This window comes from Ixodes scapularis, unplaced genomic scaffold, assembly GCF_016920785.2.
Source record: "Ixodes scapularis isolate PalLabHiFi unplaced genomic scaffold, ASM1692078v2 PGA_scaffold6__148_contigs__length_123643588, whole genome shotgun sequence".
Taxonomy (NCBI): Eukaryota; Metazoa; Arthropoda; class Arachnida; order Ixodida; family Ixodidae; genus Ixodes; species Ixodes scapularis.
The window spans coordinates 62,245,172-62,266,841 of record NW_024609881.1 but is presented as its reverse complement, the minus strand read 5'-3'; the positions used below and the strand labels follow the sequence as shown (position 1 = coordinate 62,266,841).

Below are 21,670 nucleotides of genomic sequence, written 5' to 3'. Positions count from 1 at the left end.
GGCTTTACTCTAATGAAATTCAGTTAAATGTTACGAAGACAAAATATGAAATTTTTAAGCCACGAGGTAAACCTGACGATCGTGAAATTGTTTTTAAAAATTCCAAGACTCGGTGATCGAGCGTGTGCTCGTTTATGAGTTGTCAGGAGAAACTTGAGCTGGACACCACATATTAATAAAATGCATGCAAGCATCTTGAGATCTATTTGTGTTTTATACAAAATTAGATTGCTGGTTCCATGCTGGTTAAAACGTCAGTTGTATTATACTTTAGTTACTTTCATCTCTATTACTGTTATTAGTTTGGGGTTCAACAACAAAAAAAAATATTGATAGGTTGCTTGTTGTGCGAAAACAAAAGCTATAGGTTGTAAAGAAAACCTTCAGCATACTGACCACACAGCACCGTTCTTTTGGATCGCAGATCTTAGACTCCAGTTTCTGGCTTGAGCGGCGTCGGCGTCGCCGTCGGCGTGAAAGTAAGGCACGTGACACCCGTGAGGTCATGTGACCCCGGTGACGTACCGTGACCTCCTTGAGGTCACGTGACCCGGGTGACATCACGTGACCACCGTGAGGTCACGTGACACCGGTGACGTCACGTCACCTCGTGAGGTAACGTGACCCCCGTGAGGTCAGTTGACCCCGTGAAGTCACGTGATCCCCATGAGGTCACGTGACTCCAGTGAGTTCACGTGACCCCGGCGACGTCACGTCAACCTTGTGAGATAACATGACCGCCGTGAGGTCACGAGGGTCACGTGACCTCACGGTTACGCCGATGGCGTCGGCGTCAACGGCGCCATTGGCGTAACCGTGAGGAGTGGCAGGCAGGATGAGGAGGTAAGGAGGAGGAAGGAGTATACGCTCTTCTCAGTACCCTTCCCTCCTCCTCCTTGAAAGCAGCGCACTAATTCGGTTTTACAGGGAGTTGTACACTCTAAAAAAATTCCGTGAGTCTACTTTCCCGCACAACACTCGGAGATCCAATCAGCGCACCTTACGGAGGCAGCTCAGCGAATGATGATACCGAAACATATGTTTAGACCAGAAAAAGGCAGTCTCAGCTGTGACATTAAGCAATGCAATCCTGACGTTTTATATTAAATAATGTCACAACTCAGATTGCATTTTTTGGTCTAAAAATGTGCTTCGGCATCGTCATTCGCTGAGCTGCCTCCGAAAGTTTCGGTGATTGGCTCGCCGAGTGTTGTGCGGGAAAGTAGACGTACGGGCTTTTCTTAGAGTGTAAGCGGCTTTCATGTTTAAAAAAAAAGTTTTCGTACCACCTAAAATAATTAGTGACCCCACCCTTTTTTTTTTACACACTTCTTCCTAGTAATACACAATACAATCTCCGACAAGTCTATTATAGAGTAGTCTAGGACGAATTATGGACATCACCAGATAGCATACTTGATACCTGATTTCTTAAATAAATATCCAGCCGTTAGGAAAATAATCTCAAATTGTGGAACAAAACACATCTTTAAAATTAGTCTACAGCGGTACCTTCTCTCATGTCATGTTGAGTAAATACTTTTAGACTATATTTTCATTGTGTATGAGTTGTATTACCTGTCTCATTTATTTCCAAAGTATCAAGTGCTCTAACGATTGTATAAGCTCTGTACAAAACATGCTGTGTTGATTGTTGCTGATGTGATATTGTATCTTCTTGTAATCTTTAATGATTATTGTTTTTGTTTTCGCTTCTGAGCATTGTAAGCGGGTGATAGGCCCACGTCAGGCAGAGCTATCTGCCTTTTATCCTGTTACCGTAGGCCTAGTGTCTACATAAAGCCAATTCAATTCAATTACTTGAAAATAAAAGGAACGCGTTACAGTTACCGATATAAAGTAACGCACATTATCTGGGCGTTACTTTTTTTAGTTTTCACGTTAAAGGTATACTTAATCGCTGTATTTCTAGAAACATTATGTCTATGCAGAGAGTTAACATAATTACTTAATTTTTTTATGGCTTGACACAAACACTCACAAAAAAACGCAAACAAAACTAAAGATCACTTAGCTTGGCGCCTGGAAGCACGAGAAAAATTTTGTGTAACTTAGTTTTAAGATTTAGGAAGTAAATGTAACCAGTAAGGTAAATCCGTCACCCGTTACTCGAACTGCGTAACGTAGATACATTACCCGTTACTGTTTTGAAAAAAGTAACAAGTACGTTACGCGTTACCGAAAACAAGTAACGCGTTAGCGGTAACGTCGTTACTTGTAACGCGTTACCGCAACACTGGCGCTGAGTCATAAAAAGCTGGACCGTCTTTGTGTCAAAACACGGAACTCTATGTCCCCCTCGCACTCAAAAAAAAAAAAAATTGCACTCCGAAGTAGAACACGATTCAATCAACAGTGAGACATCAGTCAGGGGCGATGTCCGGGTTTGTATAAAGGAAACGCAGAGAAGAAAAGCGCCCTTACCTTGAAGGTTACATATGTCACAAACAGCGGCAGAAAGCAAACGGGATGGTTTCGTCTCGTTGCCGTTACTATTCATAAGGATGCGCGGCTTCGATTTTGGCTGAAAAGGACAACGTGAAAAGCAGATCCCGTAAGTTGCTCTATTCGAATTGTGTTTGACGGTCTGTTTATGCATGATAGAAACCACTGCTATTTGTATCGTTTCTTACTTAATCTTACTAGCGCCACCAGAAACATGCTTAAGGGCCGTTAACATGCCATTGCACATTTACGCTCCTTTTACTTATAGGCGTCCATAACCATGCAACAGACGAGCCGAGGATTGTGAGGGACCAGCTGCGCTTGGCGCTGAAAACATCAGCAGCACACAACTCGAATACGCCCATGCCAAGGTTGTTTAACGAGGAACTTCTCCAAACCTGCTCAGCAGTTTACTTCCAAATTATTATATCTATCACGCCTCCGAATTATCAGGCAAAGTTCGCTATACGAAATCACTAAATTTATTTTAGGTGCCAGATGAAAAAGCAGCAGATGTGCCCACGTTTGCCAGCCTGAAGGATTTGATGTATCGAGAAAGGCGCTCAGCGCAGCCACCGGTTCCTTTATCAGCTGACACTCCGCAAGACAACGACGCCCACAAAAAGAAAAAAACTAGCAGAGCCCTTCTTGATCATCGACGACCGCAGAGACCCTCGTCTTGAATAGTTGTCTTCGCAACACGAGATGGCATGCAACGGCTGTCGTCAGTTAAAATTACTTTTTTTTTGCGGACGGGACATTTTTTGTTGTACCTTACATGTGTGACCAACTTGTAACTCTGCAAGTTGTAACTGACGGAGTGCCTAGCGCAGCCGTTTGCTTTTTGTTGTCGGGTCGGCTAGCTACAAATTTATGCCCGTGCGTTTGAAGGGCTATAATTACATTCACATCTGCTGGGATTCCTTCCTTGACCCCTGAAAGTTTCCTGATGGATTTTGAGCCGGCACTTGTTGGTGGTCTGCGCATCGTGTTTCCCCAAGCTGCTTATCGAGGGTGCCATTTTCATTGTTGCGCAAAAAATGTGGGCTTACGTTCAGAGACTGGTTTTCATAGCGCATACTCAATAAACAGCCAGCTAAGGGCGCTCATTCGTAAGCTCGTGGCACTTTCCTTTGTTTCGCCTTCTGAAGTCCCTCGCCCCTGGGCGTTTCTGCGTCGGAGCATATATTTCTCGTATTCCGGAGCTCACTGAATTGCTTGATTACTTTGACGGAACATGGATGAGGACATTTTCCAACTGGAGCGGTGGCACCATCACGGAAACAGGGGACACAGAACCAACAACCGTATGGGGGCATGGCATGGAAAAATGAACGCGAACCCCTTCGCGTTCGTTGATTTAATCGAGAGAGATGAGGCCCAAACAAGAGTCATCTTGCTTCAAGTTAACAACGAGGGAGCCGTACGTGCGCGACCCCGCGAGTGGGCTAAAAAAGTCAGAAGAATGGCGGAGATTGCGTACGTTTTCACAGTGGCGTCATTTCCTTTTTTTTTAATTTTTGAACTATGCTCAAGCTTCTTTTGAAGTATAGGCATTGCCGAGAGCTTTACCCGGAGAAATAAGTGTGTGAAAAACGTTGCAGTCGATTCGTTGTACCAGTGTGTGATGTGTGAGAGATAAAACCAAGATACGTTTGTCGCAAACAGATGGTATCCCTCTAATCGAATGCATAAAAATGGTTCCAAACAAGCCTGAAAGGAGGGGGGGGGGGGGGCGAAGGGGGGGGGGGGGGTACTAGTGCATGCCTGTGCACATATCTTATATCTGATGGTATGTTGGGGTCCCGAACGAGGTAAGAAAGGAGCGTCGGTCTGTGTTGCGAAGAATGATTCCTATGGTTCGGTGAGGGTAACAAAGAAACCACTTGTTTACGACGTGACCTTGCACTATTTTAATATCGCGATTATATAACACCGCGTAAATGAATAAGAAAACGGACATATGTCAAAAACTGATCGTGCCAATCAACAGCAATAGGGGATTTATCTGTCTAAATCAAAGTTCCAAAATCGCTTCTGTTCGCGCAGTCAAAGCCGTCGGTTTTATTTCGAAGCAGCCATTTGTTTTCTATTTAAATTGTGTACACTATTGATTTTTGTCGCGACAGATGGCGCTGTCAAAACAAAACTAGCTCATTTCTAGTTCGTTTTCGCAAAGGTCCGTATATTTTATTTAGCTTATTTTACTTAGTAGACTCAATGCCAAGTATTGCAGATTTTTATGAACAATTAGAGCTAGAGACATTTTTGCATCTAGAAAGTACTACTTTTAGATGATAACGGCGGTTTAATTTGTGATTGAAAAAGTAATAAAATATAAATATTTTCGTTTAATTATTTATGTTTACAGACGAAAGGAGATGAGTATTTCGTTGTGGAGGAAGATAATGTAGTCTCAGCGCCTGAGTCACTAAAAGCCTTTGGACAATTCACCAAAAACACAACGTTCAAAAGGCCTGCCGATTTCTACCTGATGCTCTTTGGGTAAGCAAGATCATTTAATTCCTGAGGTCTAGTTGTGCGGTTGAGGCACAGATAACATATCCTAGTTCCTTATTGCGATGCAATGCTCCCGAAGGATATGGGATAGATTAAGGCGGTCGTGCCAAAATTTTCGGGCTTACAATAAATTACCCACCCCTCAGATCAAATCTTTGACTTCCATAACCCCTTAAAACATGGACTAGCTTTTATTTTCTCTCAAAAGCAGTCGTAGAATTTTTTTTTCACTGAAACGAGCACAGTTAGCTTTATCTCTTTGCGGTACAAGTGGCCATATGATCTTCTATTACGGATTCTAGGCAGGCAAGAGGCAAAACCTTGGCGGAGGTCGGAGGAGTATTACTACAGGGTGACTTAAGGAGAGGCCAGGCTCTTTAAATCGACCGCAAAATTAGGTTTCTTAACCTATCGCGATACGATTTTGTGCAACGCTGCCAAGAGATGGTGCTTTCTTTTTCTTTTTTTTGTAAAATTCGGAAAGAGTGATCTTACCTGAGGAAAAATTAAAAAAATAAAAAGTTTTAGCTCCTATGGAAACGCAGCGAAGCCACCGGTCTTCAAACAACACGGTGCCGTATTGCACGGGAGGCAAGAGATGGCGCAAGCGGTCGCGACGCCAACTGCCACCAACGAATGAGCACACGACATCTTTAGCAGACAAGGAACTGTAGTTCCTTCTTCTTACCACGCCTGTTTTTGTTTCTGCGACTGTCGCCGCCTGCGGAACGCGCGCCGCTTTTGAGTCGAAATATCGTCTGCTAAAAACGCCGGTTGTCGGCGCCGTATGCTCGTTCGTTGGCGATGTTCGTTGCGCCGTCCCTTGTCTCCCGTGCGAAACGGCGCCGTGTTGTTTGAAGCCCGCTGGCGTCGCTGCGTTTCCATAGCAGCTAAGCCTTTTTCTTTCTTTACTTTTTGCTCAGGTAAATTTGCTCTTTGCAAAGCTTACAAAAAAAAAATGCACCATTTGTGGGCAACGCTGCAAAAGTTGTAACGCGATAAGTTTAGAAACCGAATTTTGCGGTCGATTTGAAGAGCCTGGCTTCTCGTTGAATCATAATGCACAGTTGGGCTATTCACTGCACCGCAGTGATTAGACGCAAACTAATACTGAAATGTTCGTCTAGCTGTTTTTTCTCACGAGCCTGAATCGAGTGATTGCGCACTGCTCGAGCCGCCTTCGACACTTTACCCCATATGGTGTGATCCCCGTAACTACGTCGTTAATTTTTACCAAGCAGAATAACATTTTACCATGACAGGGTAGCTCCTGTGCTAGTAGTGTTTCCTGGGAGTACAGTAGGATATATCGAAACGTTTCCGAAATGAATATGAAATGAAAACAAAACCATTTCAAGTTATGGTATTTGAAAACAAAATCCCGTCGAAGACCAACGCACTTGATGCAAGGTCTTTCCAGCTTTTCGCAATTGAATTCCTCTGTTACCTTTTCACTCGGCCGAAATCTCTTTCTAGCCAAAACCGTTTGAGTTTTGGGAAACATATAAAGTGTGAGGGCATGCAAACATCTGTACTCTTATGTTTTTTTTTGTTTTTTTTTTCGTTTTTTTTTTCAATCGGAGCATTGCCGAATGATGCAGATCATTAGCTACGTATTAAGAAAATCCGACACCCATCTTGCGGAAAGCTTTCTGTTTTGAATTCAATTCATTACGTAAAATATTATCTACTGGGTGACAACAGATGCCCACGGGTTCCCCTATTTTACGCACTTTTATTCGGCGACATGCAAAACGTTTCCTCTACAGTGTCTGATGTGCTGACCGTTTCACTGTGTAGCGAACCTGATTCGTCGCTTAATGTGTGCCATAATGCTGGAGCTTCGAAACCCCCAAAACTCACTTTTGAAAACAAAGGCGATAAATATCAAGGACATCAAAGCTGTATTTATTTTCGCTTTTTTTCTTTTATATATATATATATATATATATATATATATATATATAATGACCACTGGGCCTTTGATTTTAATATCGGCTAGTTCAGTTATTAGGAGGCGGTATCTAGTTACACACATATCTGCTTATATGTGTCTATCCGATATCTGTTCAAGAGAGGACACATGTGCGCTGATATCTCTTTCCTCTTTGTCTTCGTCTTTCTCTGCGCTGTATTTACCTTACCTAGTGATGAACAAACTCGCCCAGCATCGCCACCTTTGCTAACTTCGTACTTCGGGGCGACTCGTGGCAGCAAGCTTGTGTAAAGAGCATTTTAATTCAAAATCGTAACATGCCCTCTTTTTTATGTGCCGGTTAAATTGACTTGACGGCAAGGTGATTAGAGACGTGTAAAAAAGTTTTGTCCCCTCAAAACGAGCCGTAGAGGTGCATAATTTCGGCTATTACGCGCTGCATGCTACAAGTTATTCATGTAATATTTACGAGGATAGCAAAGCCCTATATTTATGCAAATCCTAGAGATCTCAAATTGTCAGTATTAGGCTGTCGCAAGCATCGCAGTTTCGGTTTTAGAATTTCCGGTCAGCAGACATAAAAACAATTTCCTTGGAACAAAATTTCTCTTGCAAACGTTAATTAAAGTCTTCGATTTTGTCGATTGTTTATGTATAGTAAGTGAGTTTAGTGGATATTTAATGTTTCTTCCGGTATCTTAATGTTCTAAATAAAAAAAAAGCTTATGCTTTTCATGATGCACAATCTTTTTCTCTATCTCTACGTTTGGTTCAAAGCGATGGCCCAGAGAAAGACGTGGTAAGGGCCGCGGGTGAATATTACATTCAAAATCGAGAGTGTTTTTAGATTGGCAGGGCTGGTGATGTGTAAACGCAGACGATTATATTCTCATCTGAGTTTTTGCATCGCGAACCGTGCACCGATATCACGGGTGGTAACGTCAGCGCGCCACAACCCTCCCCAAATGTTCCAGAATTTTCTAAAATCGACTAGTTTAGTGCGGTAGGGTGGAAAGTTGGTCTAGTTGGTAGTTATTCATCTTGGTTTATTAAACCAAGATGAATAGTTTAGTGCGTTTTGATGACGCTCAACTACGTTCTGATTAGAATGATGTTTTTCTTACGAACGAGAACGTTCATTCACAAGTTTTAGTTAACAATCTTACTTATCGTGACAGCTCCTCTGTTTCGTCACCATCGGCGTGTAACTCACCTGCCGAGACTACGTACGTGTAGCTTTCGTGGCTTTTCTAAAAAAGGAGAAGTAACGCCTAAAAAGCACAAACTATATGCACATACACCGTTTGACGTGATTAATGTTTATTGCAGCAGGGATGCGCATAATTAGTATTTTCATATTTGCATTTCAGGCGCCGCTTAGGGACACGTAACAAGAACACTAACAAATTATCTCCCAATGTTCAAGGTAAGACAGCAGGGTCAGAAGATGCTGCGGACCACACATTTTTGCTGAATCTTAAAAAAATCGGAGTTTAACCAGCTATTTCCGAGAGATGTCTAACGAATAACGAAGGTATTCGCGGTTTCTGCTAGTTGGTAACACGAATTACTGAGTGCGATTTGTCAGTTGGTTGCCGTTTTCACAGAAGGTGGCCTTTATTGAATAAAACTAACATTGCTTGCTTTGAAGCAGTTGGCGAAAGTCAAGTTCAAAATGTCTTTAAAGCACGTTTTGGCCACTGAGTTCACAAATAGCACTTGACGAGGAGGATTGTCGTCAGATGATGATGATAAAAATCACGTTCAACGAATATCTTGAAAATTTCAAACGCGAAAATCAACAACAAATTATAACTCTACAGTTTTATTCTACGTTAAACTGCAAGGCCGGAAGGGTACGTGCGTCCTCAAAAATAGTGTTTTTTCATGACAATACAGCCTGGGCATTGCCCAACGCTTATGGCGCATTCACACTGGAAGCGGATCCGCGTTCGCGAAGCGGTCGTGGTTCGGTTCGCGAGCGACCCCGTTCAGACACACCGAGAGGCGGTTGGCGGTTTCTCGGCGGTCACGCGTGATCTTTTCACACCTGCGTTTGGCAACCCTGTTTTACAATCCAAAATCCGCGTTAATTCAAGGTCCAAAGCCAAACTTTTGCTATTGTGGCACTCGGAATATTTTTCTCCGGTATGTTCGCACGCATCACGAGTTCAGGCAGCGAAAAAAGAAGCATGGACCCGCCAAACTCGCCTGTGATTTCCTCGACTTCGCCCACAAGCAAAGCCCACCTAGGCGCGCCTTGCTGACTCAGAACAGGATGCCCCCAACCTTATCTTCGAAGTGGACCCTTCCCGCATGAATAGCTGACCTTATTTTCGGAAAAGACGGCCAGTTTTCCCCCCTCGTTGTTGTTCGCTCTTGAGTCTTATCATTTTCGAAGTTGTGAGCGGTGGGGTGGACCGTGGTGTGGGGAATGTGTTCGGTGCTATCCGGTCGTGGCATCGTTGCTGGCGGACTCTCCTCTCGTCACTCGCTCGTCGATCGAGTCTACTGTTTGTTTGACATTAAGCTCAAATAAACGCCGTGTGGATTACCTCTGCATTGTCTGGTACGTACACTTTATTCCTTGAGTAGGTTCCCTTTATTTATTTTATTGTTAGTAAACTTTACAGGTCGAGCTAGCGCAGGTAGCCTGCCCCCTCCACGGTAGTGCGTTGGCTAAGCAATCAAGCTCACGACGTCTCTATCGGCCTTCGTGGTGATCATGCACGGTGTCGAAAGCTTTCAATAGTTCACGCGACTATCTTAGTGGGTAGAAAAGCTGAGATTTTGGTCGATCAGGGGCGGGTTCCGACATTCTACAGGCAGAGATTAAGAAGGCAGCGAGCTTCGGGCTGTGGCACCAGGAATAATAAACAAACTCTTACCCGAACCAAATCACCGGTGGGAAGCCCGTTAAAATTACGAGTCAATTCTTTTCGCGGCGGATTCAAGTGACGGACGTGAACATCAAGTTTCTCCGCTGATTTGTCCAAACCTAAGACTACAGCGCTAGGACTACAGCGCCTTGGACGCCTCACCAGCGACAGGTGCCATGTTGTTTCGAAAGTCACTGACGTCACGTCAGCGTCGCGTTGTGATTGGTTGCCGCTTTGCGGTTCGTGAAAGCGGTTGGGAGAAATCAGTCTCGAAGCGGTTGGCAAAAACGCGCTCCAACCGCTCGATCCTAGCCGCTTTGCGGTTGAGAACGCCCAGATCCGCTTCGCGAACGCGGATTAGCTTCAAGTCTGAACGTGCCATTAGTGCCCGCCAAACGGAGCTCTAACGGCACAACCTGATGCCAAAGCTTTAAAACTCACGTTTGCAGATTCCAAAGTTAGAAGCAATTTTTTAATTTTACTCTTGCAAAATGAGTGCCGTTTTCGGTAGCCGACGTCACTCATTTGCATGCATTGCTGGACTTCGTCGACTGCCTTCGTCTTATTGTGAATTTCCCAAAACTGTTCACAATTTTTGAGTCAGCAAGTTCTGAAACTTTGGCATTAGGTTCGAGCACCGAGCGCTACATTTGACCAAAGACTGGGTGTGTAGTTTTTCGTTATTTAGCTTTGCGCTGAAAACAGTAACTCTTGATGTTTGTTTGTGTATTTGTTTTGCTTGTACCTTTCTGAAGAAACTTTTCCCTGTAAGCACACCGCCAAACTTCTAGATACGGCTTGTTTCCTTGGCATTCGAGACTTTTGCCATAGCCTCCTCTATACGGAGAAAGCCTGGCGCGTCGCGTGAAAAGACGGCCGCCGTAAATGGGAAAGGAGGGGCGGAGAAACGGGAGCGGAGAGAACCTTGACCGCTAGCGCCACAAAAGAGCGAGCGGCCAAACGCAGAAACAATTTTTTTTCTCTCTCTTTTCTTGTCGCTATCGTGGAGAGGAGAAACTCAACGTCCACCCTTTCCCGTTTCTCCCTGCGCCCTTTCGAATCGCCGCGCCCGTTTCTCCCGGAGTACAAAAACGACGGTGACGAAAACACAAAAACAAGCGTGGTTCGAGGAGCGGCCGCTCATGACCCAAGCGCTCGCTGTCTAGGTCTGCCCTTTCTGCTCTGCGCTACCATATTGGTCACCGTTCGGCGCGCTCCTCCTCTCCTTTTTCCTGCGGCCGCGCGCTCTATGGCTCCGTCGTCGATGTGCCAGGCTTTCTCCGTATAGAGGAGGCTATGCTTTTGCAGAAGCGGTCACGCCTCGGGTAATTTTTAATTATTAGTGGCTGAACGTCTCATAATTATAAATAGCTGCTTTTTCAAAGAGGGGGATTTTCACATCACAGCGTATTTTTACAGCTTGAAAAAAACGTTATTGAATGTCTTTGGTAAGCAACAAATGGATTATTTTCAGGTAGCGCCTATTCCGGAATGGTCTGCGTGAAAGGCGCTAATGTGGGAATTTCCGAGGAAGTACCTCCTCTGTACATTAGATTTACCACAATAGCCCACGAAATTGGGCATTTGTAAGTATCTCGTCGCTTCCTTTATAAACATATGTGCTCAGCGTTTCACCCGGGGCGATGGACAATGCGATATGGGCCGATAAGAAGCGTGACTATAATGAGCCTTGCTTTGCGTATCTTAATCTGTCACTTATTATAGTGTTGAGCATTAGATGGTCTTCTTAGCATGAACAATATTTGCGCAGGCTCGGGAGCGCGCACGATGGAAGTGGTCCCTTGAGAAATATCAAGAATCATCCTGGTGCTCTTGACTGCAAGTCCAAAGTCAAATACATTATGAACTCTGGAGGGCCTCTTGGGCCGCCTTTCGCGTTTTCGAATTGTATTGAGAAGGGTATGGAATTTGTATTGAAGTAAGTATTTGCTTAACCTTTCTTAGGCGCTTGCATCATCGAACCTTTATTCTTCTTTTGACCCGTAACACTTCCTATGCCCTTATTTCAGCCTAATTTTGAATGCATCGTTTGCCAGTTGACGGGGATGTTACTTCCAATCGTAGTTACTTAAATCGTAGTTCACTTAAAAGGTAGCTGAATCCATCAAAAGAACGACGACGCTAAAAGCTTTTTCATAATACGGGCACATGTTCCTTCAGCTGTCATCAATAGTTGAAAGGAACTTGCAACTCACCTGTCATTGGAGAGGAAACGAGGCTGCAAGTTCACAGCAATATTACATTGTATCGTGGTTGTGCTGTTATTCTCACTATAAACTAATTATGGCCATTATATCGAACTGAAGAAACATCAAAGCGTTCACCAAAACGTAGCTGAATCCATTAAACGTGACAAATAACTTTTCTTTTTAGAGTCCTAGTACGTCCGTCGTTAGTTTAGTGCAAACGAACTGAACCGAAAGAAACATTACAAGGTTGATTGATGCAACGCTCTTAAGGCCCGGTCACACTGAGCCAACAGTCGGACAACTCTATTCGGCAACACGAGACGACGCCTTTCCGGTGACCCTCTCACATCGCGGCAACAAGAACAGCAGGGCCACATGTTGCAGTCACCCGGAATCCGTGTTGGCCGATTTGTTGTCCGACCACCCTATCACACCGCGCTGACGGCGGGCCCAACGCTTGGAACGCTCCACGACCTTGATTGTTTACCTTCGTTCGTGTGTGGCGAGGCGTCGCTGGGAATGCGACTCTTCAATGTGCTAGAGCATTCGAAGGTCCGGAAATTGCCACGGAACGACATCAACTAGTGACTGTGGTTAGAAAACTTGACACGGGGAGTATTTTCCACCCTTTATATTATGAAGATGTTTTTCATTCGCTGACAACGATATAGCCCTATACGAGGAAGATGAAATTGCCGATATATGTTAGGAATCTTCGACATCGTATAAGGTGTTTCTGTTTAGTTTTTTTTTCTCTCGTGCAATTCCTATTTCTACTGTAAAATTGAGTTAGCGCCTGCAGTTCCCTAAAGCGTATTTTGTAGCCTGGTGTTGAGCTGAACTGACAGTGCTTAAAAACTGCGACGCCGATATGATCGGCCTTCATAAGAATAGGTAAAATGAATATTTTTCCACGCTGTATACTTGATTCCGCCTACTATGTGATCGCTTCATTCCCCCGAAACGTTCTGGGTATTTTAGAATAAATTCAGGTGTCTGGTAGCGCCTGTTTCCTAATGCCAAGAGAGCCGGCTAAAATATCGCGTTCTTCGATTGCATTTGTAAGGTACGACGAAATCAATCAAATGTGTGTAAATGAACTAAAGAAAGCGAAAGATTCGATCTTTATTGAAGACCTACCCGGCCTTATAAAGACTGACTCGAATAATTTGGAATGCAGTTAACCCCAAGCACACTTCCAACCCCTTCCACTTTACTGATTCTTCGGGAAACAAGCTGGATGCTGTTGACGTCTGTGAACGAGTTGGCAATTTCTTTAGTGAAATGATTTCTGATTAGTGAAATGTTTTCTGACGAGACCTTTCCGGTGCTAGTTTTTTCCCTGAAGATAGTATACTGACTCATATGGCTCCGATCGCTATGTGTGCGACTGGTATTCAGAAACTGATAGAATATCTTCGACCAAGTTGAGCTCCAGTCCCTGGTATAATTTCAACGAAAGTGTTTAGGCTCTGTAAATAAGACGCTTCCTCTCTTCTGTGCTTACTTTTCCAACAATCCTTACCTACTGGTAAAATTCCTGCAAACTGAAGAGAAGCCAAAGCCACCCTACTTTTTAAGGCCGGTCAAAAGAATGAGTTGACGAATTATAGACCAATCTCTCTTACAAGTGTACCTAGTAAGCCTATGAAGCATGAGATTTTCTGGAATATTATGGATCATTTGTCGGACAACAACTTTCTCTTCCTAAACCAGCACAGTTTCCCACGGTATCATTCTTGCGAAACCCAACTCTTTGAATTTGTCACAGACCTTCATCACAACCTTTAGTCTAAAAGAGAAACCCATGCACTGTTATGGACATTAAAAAAAAAACATTTAACAGGGTACCACATCAACGACTTCTTAAATTACGCGCTTTGCAAATAGAACCGTCTGTCATACAGAGTAATTGAACTTCCTCGTCGACCGCTCGCAAAGTGTCTGCTATGAACGCGAATCCTCATGTCATCGGAAAGTAAACTCAGCAGTACCACAGGGAACCCTGCTGGGTCCACTACTTTCCTTTTGTACGTAAACGACTCGCCCCCTGCTATCCACTCCACCATCCATTTTTACGCCAATTATTGTGTGATTTATAGAAAATCATCTAGCATTCATGATTGTATTGAACTTCAGAACGACTTATTTACAATTAAAGCATGGTGTCTAATGTGGCAGAAGAAGATGAATATTTCCAAAAACAAAATGTCAAAATTTTAGTACTAAGCGAAGTGCGGCAGAGTTTTACACACACTCTCTTCGATTGGGTTATTGAACATGTGCGTACATATAAATATCTTTTGGTTCATTTCACATCAAACTTGTCTTGCGAAGCCCACATCAATCACATAAGTGTAAAAGCAAATCAAAGCCTCGGTTTTCTAAGTCGAAATTTTCACATGGCCAACTGGGAAGCAAAGCTTATAGCATATACCACCCTCATTCGATCTGAACTTGATTGCGCTTCTTTATTATAAAAAAAAACCACATCAGTTTTATTTGACAAAAAAAAACTAGAATCAGTTCAAAATAGAGCCACACGCTTCATTCTTAAAAACTACACGCGCACAAGCATCACCTAACTAAAGGAAAAACTCGGAGTACCAACTCTTGCACACAGAAGGAAAAGCTCAAGACTTGCAACATTGCATACTTTGCACTACCACTGCCCATAGAAGAGAGAACTATTTTGCCGGGCTGCACCACATATTTCTACGCGTACTGACAATTTGGAAAAACTTCATTTGGTCACTCCACGAACGAACCTTCTTAAATTATACCCATTAGAGTTGGCGACATACGAATGCAACTCCTTTTCTGATAATATTGTAATCATCCAAGAATCCTTTGGTTTCAAAGATTCTCTTATCACTTACTTAAACGCATAGCAAATGTAACACCTGTTTTCTTGTTTTATTTATTTTCTGTTTGTTTTTTGAATAATGACGTACTTGCCCCCTTTACATAAAGCCCGATGGGCGCCTTAAGGATATAATAAATAAAATGAAATAAAATCAAGAATCATTATCATAGCGGTCGTTTTATTGCTTTTATTTTTTAACCTTTGCTTTCTTGCGTTATTTTAATAATACTTTATCACCAGGCGAGTATAGACATGCCATTTTATTTCACTAGCAGTAATGCGAGCTGGTCTCTTGGTAGTTCCAATATCAACACTAGTTTGAACGTTCACGAGCGCCTCTGTGACCTTTTCGACAAGCACTTGCCATAATTATGCAGTAAAAACCTTCATAAAATTATTTTAGCTGCACGACAGCCTTAATTATTGTTTCATAACATTTTCCAAGCCTCTATTTCTGTAAGCTCATACGAAAACGACGTTGATAGGAAACTAGCTCCGCCCTTAAAGCTATATGTGTTGTCTTGTTGTCGGCCCGAAATTCGCTCAGCCAGTCGTCAGAGCTGTTTTTTTTTTTTTTTTTTTTTTTGCTTCAGAAACAGAAGCATCAAAGTTGCTTCTGTTTTGTTGGTTTTTTTTGCCGAAAGCTTTCATACCAAGGTAACTTTTTCGTGCTCATCCATGTTCTGCGACTGTTGCCGCGATGTGACAGGGTTGTCGGACAACATCCGAAAGGAGCAACAGGTTGCACGATTGTCGGACAACATGTTTTGTTGGTGTTGCCGCCGTGTTGCCTCAGTGTTTCAGGGCCCTTAGAATTTTCGAAAGGCACGCATTTCGGATAATTACTCCAATTAAAAAGGCATTAGTATATCGGCTGCCTAATGCTAGTGGAAGGATACTTTTTTGTTTCTTCGTGTGCGTTCAGTAAAAATTTAAATTTTGTATTATTAATCTAATGTCATGAATCAGAAAAACATTCGGTATGAAAATATTCCCTTTAGAAGAAGAACAAGGGGAACAGAGGACAAACGGATATCTCCAAACACAGTTAATTTCTCCTAGCTGTGTTGAGATTTGTGTTTGTACTTTGTCCCTTTGTTCCTTTTTCTACAGCGATTATTTTCATCATGCTTTTCCAGCTCGCTTGCACCTTTGCATTATTTTCATTATCATAATAACCTTAATATGCAGGACATTTACCCTTCCGTATTGACAAATCTCATTTGCATGAGAACTTTTTGCGTTCAATAAGCACGTAGGAATCATACAAGATATATAATAACATATAAGAACTATATAAGAAGTATAAAAAACTTGTGAAAAGTTTCTCACATGTTCTCAAATGTGTATATAGTTTTTTACGGTTCTTATATGATTCTTATGTGTTCTTATATATCTTGTATGATTCATATGTTCACATTGGGCACAAGAAATTCCTCATACAAATGGCATTTTCTCTAGGGTTGTTGGAGCTCGACCGGCGGCAGCTGATAAAACCCCTTTGCTCTATTGACGCCTAACTCCTGATTAGCTCAGTTGGTAGAGAGCTCCACTGGAAATAGAGAGGTCCCTGATTCGACACCAGGACCAGGCGGATATTTTCTGTCGCGCACCAGTCACCTAGCTGTGTTTGGAGATTGGTGTTTGTCCTTTGTCCCCGTTGCTCCCCTTCTCCAGGGAATATTTTCATCGTTCTAGTGCAGCTCGCTTGCACCTTTGGATTAATTGAATTATCAGAAAAACATCCGTATTTCTCCCATTGCACACACGTATATTTCGATATATTGTTCCTTTAAAACATATTGATCGATTCTTGTTTATTTCCAGGCTACGTGGAGAGCAATGTTGGAAAACACAATCCGACTATGACTTTTTTAACGTCACCAAAGATGTTGCGGGCTGTTTCATCACACCGGAGACGTTTTGTCGACTCATTAACCCGGAGGAATTTTCTTCGGACGTGAGCATCACTCCCCTTCCGCTTTGTATACCTTTCCTGTCCCTGAAATCCGCTCCCCTACCTCTGGCAATGCGCGCAGCATGCTGAAGGTCTGTCCAAACAGGACACGTTTAGTGCTGCCACAGCATTTGCTGTCGCTGCAAGTGAATGGTTTCCTTCCATCGCAGTCCGCTTGCAAACTTTTTTTTTTTTTTACTTTTTTTTCCGCTGGGGAAATGCCATTCACGACTTGGGTTCTTGGAGAGAGGTTTGAAAGGGGTACTCCGCCGATTTTTGAGCTACCTGAACTAACTATATTTTCTGACTCCCAGGCCTTTACCCTTTCTGGAATGCTATTTAATATCGTGAAATTCATAATAGTTATTGTGAAATCGGCAAATGAAAATGATGCAAAAACAGACATTCAAATATACCCGCCCTTTTCAGGGCCGTGACGTCAGTGGAAGTTCAGCTTGCCAGTCGGGCGAGCAGTCTAAAAAATTGAATATGCCAATTATTTGTTCCGTGCTGGAGCGCGGGGACTGGAGCGAGCTTCCAAGGCATTCATTTGACACCATGAAACTGCTTCAAATCAGTTGGGAACAAATTCTACAGTACAAAGAGTGAACCCCTGCACTTCCAATGACGTCACTTTTTCATTGTTGCCAGTAAAGACTTTCAGTTTGAAAAACACGGTGAGGACCAAAATTGTAAATTCAATAACTTCGTGAAAAAAAATTATTTTGACCTAATATGTGGGATACTATTGTGGCGATGTTGTTTGGCGAGTTTAGCAAAATTTCAAGCAAATCGGGGACCATGAAGAAATCGGCGGAGTACCCCTTTAAGGGTGCTCATCACGTAGATCCGGAGCCACACGCCTTGCTGGCTGTCGTCAAGGCCTCACTGTTGTTGGCAATCGCCAATCTTCTGAACGATAGTAAACGATAGTCGGGAGGCGAGGAGGAAAGGCGTGCTGTTTCTATGGTTGATGCCCTCGCTGAAAACGTAGGCCCGCGCAGCAAACTTCACGCCCTTTAGAACCGTGCACACTTTTCTTATTTTTCGCTGTGCACGGAATATTTTTTTCTGTTTGGACAACCCTTGAGTCGTGCGCTAACGAAGAGGTTTTCAATAAGAAAAGCTACCTTTCAAGTAGTGCCGATTATGTCTGTGCTGTGTCATGAACATACGTCACAGCTCAGGCTGGCATAGAGCTACGCACTTTACGGTTGGAAAAGAACAGTCTCGGTTTTTTGTCTGTGTAAAAAAGAACAAAGCCTTTTTTTAATTTGTTTATTCACATTAATTCAAATGCCTCTTAGGTATTGCATATATAAGGACTAGACCGTTGGATATAAAACCTGGACGTAAATGGACGTGAAATCGCTAAAGATGTACCGGAAATAGAACCTACTGCACAATGCATTATCTACCACAAAAAATAATATAAGTACGACTTAAGTTTAATATTTTCATCAAGTTAGGGACCTTGCAGGCCCAAAGGCATAAAATGTGTCAACACCTCCTTATTCGCTGACCATCTGTCCCAATTGAAAAAGCCATCGCTTTCGGAGACCCTTTGACATTTGTTGTAGTGTCTGTGGTTATCTGCTCATGTGTTCTACAGAATTTGATATCTAAATTAATATTGAAAAAGTAATCAAACTTTTTGTCCCACAACAAATATTTGAAGTTAACTACTTTTCTTGCGACAAATACTTTCAGAGTATGGAGAACTGCGTCATAACGTGCAGTAATTCGGACTTTTGGTCCGTAACGGAGAACACCTACTTCGCTCCATTTGGCTACCCATGCGGGAGTAATGGCGAGGTAGGATATCCCAAAATACTTTCTTTTTTTAGTTTTCAAGCAGCTTGGGGGGCATGGGTGTTTCTGATGAGTGCAGGGAAGAGAACCTGTCAGTTAGGGCAGTTAGAGTACCAACAATGTAAGAAACGCATTAAGTGCCGGGTACTGAACATCCTACCATTGCTCGGTAGCCAATAAGATCTCGGCATCAGTGGTTAAGAACGTCGAAGAACCGATCACGCTCTCAGAATCAAGACCATAATGGTCCACACCCTGCGATCTTTCAGCTGACAGCTACTCTATGTGTGCTTCAACAACGGCTTACCAGTATATCATCTCATAGCGAACACTAGGTAGACAATTAATGTTATATATATTTTAGTTAGCTCAACTCTTTAGAGGTGCAAGTAATATCCAACTCCAATCAATCTTCAGTGGTACACAGCCTGCTTTTTTAGACTTTTTAGATTTGTTTTCAAAAACGCCGTGATTGCTACAGTAATGCAGTCTGCCATCTTTGATGGTGCAAAAATATAATGTCGCCCCAGCGACCTACCAAGTACACCTAAGTCACCCAGGGTGGATAGATTGGACAAAAAAAAAAGCTGAACTTCTCTTTGTTGCACCATCAGAGGAAGATAAGCTCCTCTACTCTTGATTATCAGACGTTTCCTTTTTTCCACTCTCCTCTTCTCTGGAGTTCCCTCTGGCATTGTGGAAAGAGTGAAGAAGTTCGTGAGAGGAGCTTATTGTGCAATTTTTTTTTTAAATCTACCTTTCTCCGAACCATTTTCGAAATATTACTTAGGCCCTTTTTTTTGTAAAGGGTTATGGGGCGGGTTCACCAAAAAGGTGGTTTCGAATTTATGATAAAAATCGGACAGTTAAAATTCGGCATCGAATGTAACGAGATAACTAAGCCTCTCACAGTTTTACAATGCTGGCAGTACATCAATGATTTTATTTTTTTAGAACTGAGATAAAAATTTGTATTTCACATGTAGCTTGAAAGAAGGACACAGACACTCAAACGTTTCCCTAAGATACTATTGGGATACATGTGCACCGCGACACTGCCCAGTTCTGTGTATCTGCGATTTCACATTGAACAGAGAGGATCGCCAGCAAGAGCAGTCTTTCGAACTGCGTAGAAGATAAAAAAGACAGCAGATTGACCAGGCGCAGCTTACCCATTTCAAGCATTCTTAGTCTGATGTTAATTACCAACAACTCTTTGACGTGAAGCTCAAATTAATTGGAACTGTGCTATCTAATGGCTCGTTCAAAGCAACCAAACCCATTCGGCATGCCACATGCTGCACGCACACACATTATAACCGGACGGAAAACAAATAAGGAGAGTTCGTCACAAATAGCGAACAGCTCAAACCTACTTAAAGGTGATATTGACGCAGGACGCGCTTTTTCTCTGCCAGTATATAGTGCGTATACGCATATGTTTGTTTTGCGTTAAGTTGTTCGCACATGTATACACCAATGTACTACAACTATATGTTTCCAGACATCTTCTCGCTAACCTTGTGCGATATTTGGTGAATGCTTATTTTTAACGGGTATTATCCTCCAAAAACCGAAACCAGGCCAGTACGCGTAATAAAGAGATCCTATACGTTAAAACTTCTGCGTGGCGCTTAGAATCGCGTAGCAAGCATAAATTGACGGCTGGTTAATATTCCTCGGTGTCTCGCCACGACAAATTTGAGAAATCTGATATTAAAATTGTTCCCTCTTTTTCAGCGGTGCTGGTTCGGAAAGTGCAAAAATATTGATAGTGAGGTGTCTTGAACAGTTCCAAGGTGGAAATTGCGCTCCCAAATATCCATGCCTCTGAAGAAGTATAAATAAAAGCGTTTTCTTTGACTTTCGCATTCAGCGTTATATGAGAAAATAATCACAATCAATGTATGTGTTTACAATATCTTTTTACAATAAAATGCATATTAGAACGTTTTATGAACTTCATTTAGCTTTATCTGCAAAAATAACACGAAAAACGAGATACAGAGACTTGACCTAACGGGTCGTTTATCTTTAATTTTAGTAAAATCTAAAAGATTCTTCGCGGCAATCATTAGTCCAGGTTTTGATATCTGCCTTGCTACATATCGATGAAGAGCGAAAGCACTGTAGCAACCTGTATCAGATCAATCGAAGCAAACCAATTTTATTTATGAATTGCCACACAATACACAACAGCATGCACATATAAAGCCTTTGTTTCAGTAGGGCAGTATAGCTTTCTGGTTATCGCGTATCTTCTCGCACATGTCAGCATATTTCGTCGCCATTGCAACCCAACGTCATCATCACGTGACAAAGTATGAAGTGAGCAAGCAGTAAATCAAAGGAAATCTTGTCTCATTTGAAGGAGTCATGGGTAAATTTAAAATACAAAGTTAGTTCTAGAAAATAAAACCGGTTTTTTTCTTTTTGCACAATCAAACTACGTATCTCAGAAATTTAGAACTTCGTTAATAAAGCGAATTCAAACCCATTTAGACGCCGCAGTATGGAGGAACCTTATTTTTGTCGACACCGTTTATTGCCTTTCACCTTGTGAGCGGGGCTGTCACATTACGAAGATCACTAATCGTTACGTGTCGGTGTAGCGCCCCAAGTGAGACAGAACACTGTGAGAGACTGAACGCAGAGTTCAATCAGCTTTGCTAACCCAAGACATGAAACAAGTGTGGTCCTGCCCGAGGAGGCTCGGCGTGAAAGAAACGCAGTCTTGGGCTTGCGCAGGGACGTGTACCGATGTTTCAGTGCACCACAGGCGCAAAAGGGTCTCGGATGAAAAGCTGGATGGACGTGAAGGAAAGATCGTGGCGTGCGAGACGAGGTCTGACAGAAGCCTTTTGACATGAACGCGCAAGAGTACAGGAAACTGCTGGCGTCAGCCGAGAACAGTTTCTGCAGCTCCCTTCCCGCCTGTAACCTAGAATTGCACGACAAACCGGACAAAACACAACGATTCTCCAGTTTTGTTTTTCTCAACAGAAAACAAAAACAACAACAACA

General features: G+C 42.7%; 1 pseudogene; it reads left to right on the top strand.

Annotated features, from left to right (window-relative positions):
* LOC115330647 overlaps nucleotides 1-20,434 on the top strand; it is a 28,593-nt pseudogene extending 8,159 nt beyond the window's left edge.
* The last annotated feature ends 1,236 nt before the right edge of the window (nucleotides 20,435-21,670 follow it).